This window comes from Gorilla gorilla, chromosome 15, assembly GCF_029281585.2.
Source record: "Gorilla gorilla gorilla isolate KB3781 chromosome 15, NHGRI_mGorGor1-v2.1_pri, whole genome shotgun sequence".
In the NCBI taxonomy this organism is placed as follows: Eukaryota; Metazoa; Chordata; class Mammalia; order Primates; family Hominidae; genus Gorilla; species Gorilla gorilla.
In genome coordinates this window covers 69,976,567-69,979,372 of record NC_073239.2, presented here as the reverse complement: position 1 = coordinate 69,979,372, position 2,806 = coordinate 69,976,567, and positions in this window count along the sequence as shown.

The following is a 2,806-nucleotide window of genomic DNA, read 5'->3' as shown; positions in this document are numbered from 1 at the left end:
TAGCTATATACAGTTTGTTATGCCTTTTGAATTTTTAATTGTATGCATGAGTTACCTATTCAAAAGTGTGTTTTATTTTTTAAGAAACAAAAAACATTAGTAGCAGAAATAACAGGAATAATCTGATAACTTTACATACTAGTCTACATACCAAGGAACTTAAATGTTCCTTATTCTTTTGAGAGTATTGAGCAATATTAATATGATTACTATCCCAGAGGCAGATAGGAGATTGTAGGATGTGAGATTAGGAAAGAAATGCCTTACTCAGAATTAGAGGAATAAAGGATCAATCTTTAAAAGTAGGATGATTTAACTATCTGTCCCCATGCTCTTCCTCAGAAAGGCTGAAAAGAAAGGCCTTTGGCTGCAATTCTCCTTATAGCTCAAGGTTCATATTCCTTAGATGAGCCATTGTTTTGGAAAACACACTAATGAGTTTTGGGATAGGACAGGGCAGGTCTGGAAAAGAAGAATCAAAATAGTTCTGTACTGGCTATTATTAAAAAGTCAAAGAATAACATGCTGGTGAGGTTGTGGAGAAAAAGGAATGCTTATACACTGTTGGTGGGGGTGTAAATCAGTTCACCCATTTTGGAAGACAGTGTGGTGATTCCTCAAAGACCTAAAGACAGAACTACCGTTTGGCCGAGCAATTCCATTACTGGGTATATACCCAAAGGAATATAAATCATTCCATCATGAAGACACATATATGAGTCTGTTCATTGCAGCACTGTTCACAATAGCAAAGATGTGGAATCAACCTAAATGCCCATCAATGATAGACTGGATAAAGAAAATATAGTACATATACACCATGGAATACTATGCAGCCATAAAAAGAATGAGATCACATCCTTTGCAGGGACATGAATGGAGCTAGAGACCATTATCCTTAGCAAACTAATGCAGGAACAGAAAAACCAAATACAACATGTTCTCATAAGTGGGAGCTAAATGATGAGAACACATGGACACACACACAGGAACAACACACTGAGGCCTAGCAGAGGGTGGAGGGTGAGGGTTGGAGGAGGGAGAGGATCAGGAAAAATAACTAATGGGAACTGGGTTTAATACCTGGGTGATGAAATAATCTGTACCAACAAACCCACATGACACAGGTTTACCTATGTAACAAATCTGCACATGTACCTCAAACTTAAAAATAGTTCTGCATATAAAGAAGGAAGTAAAGTGAAGGGCAGAGAATCATAGAAGCAGGTAAGTTTAAGATAGGAACATGTGAAAAGAAAAAGTAAAAAGCTGTGAAAAGGGAGAGGGAAACCAAGCAGCCTTTAGTAAAGTTAGTTTCATACACAAATGCCTTGTGTGAGTATTATTGTTTTGAGGGGGTTAAGGGCGGAAAGGCTGAGAGTCCTCAGATGGGACAAAGCAACACAGGAGAGTAACAGCACGTGGGGAGGCACAGTGGCACACACCTGTAGTCCCACCTACTTGGGAGGCTGAGGCAAGAAGATTGCTTGAGCCCAGGATCTTAAGTCCAGCCTGGGGAACATAGTGAGACTCTATCTCTAAAATAAATATAAATAAAATTAATTCTCCAAATACTGAGGTAACTGGAAAATGCATAAATCACCCGGATTTTCCTGAGGAGGGACACAAGAGTTCAAGCTAATTTTCTTTGAATTTCAAAGGAAAAGGTGCTTCAGCTGACATCTTATTGTTTGTATTTTTAGTAGAGACAGGGTTTCACCATGTTGGCCAAGCTAGTCTCAAACTCCTGACCTCAGGCGATCCACCAGCCTCGGCCTCCCAAAGTGCTGAGATTATAGGCATGAGCCACGGCGCCTGGCATCCCTTAATTCTTAATAAATTATTATACGATAGTTCAGGCTATAATATGAAGATCAAGGAAAAACACGTTCCCAGTTTCTCTCCCTGTCCAAAGTTGCTTTATCTATTAATTTAATTGTTTAGATATCTAGCAAGTGTAGAGACCAAGGGAAAGTTTCCCCTTTACCCTCTAAAGTTTCGCTGAAAATGAATGACAATAAGCAGATTATTCGGAGAAAAAGGTATACATGTTTATTTAATGTGCATAAGCACAGGGGAATTGCAGGAGAATGATTAATAACCCAATGAGGTCCATATGCTTATATACTCTCCTTCATGGGGGAAAAGGAGATGGGGAAAATGTGGCCATTCTGAGGGGTAGTGTCTTAGTCCATTTGTGTTGCTATAAAGGAATACCCAAGGCTGAGTGATTTACAAAGAAAAGAGGTTTATTTGGCTTACAGTTCTGCAGGCTGTACAAGAAGCATGTCACTGGTAGCTGCTCAGCTTCTGGTGAGGGCCTCAGGCTGCTTCCACTCACGGTGAAAGGCAAAGGAAAACCAGTGTGCAGAGATCATATGATGAGAGAGAAAGCAAGGGAGATGGGAGGGAGATGCCAGGCTCTTTTGAATGACTAGCTCTTGGGGAAACTCTCTTGAGGGCTAATAGAGCGAGAACTCACTCATTACCTCAAGGACAGCACCAAGCCATTCATGAGGGATCCATCCCATGACCCAGACACCTCCCATTAGACCCTACCTCCAACATTGGGGATAAAATTTCAACATGAAGTTCAGGCACGGTGGCTCATGCCCGTAATCCCAGCACTTTGGGAGGCCGAGGCGGGCAGATCACCTGAGGTCAGGAGTTCGAGACCAGCCTGACCAACATGGTGAAACCCTGTCCATACTAAAAATACAAAAATTAGCCGGGCATGGTGGTGTGCACCTGTAGTCCCAGCTACTCAGGAGGCTGAGGCAAGAGAATTGCTCAAACCTGGGAGGCG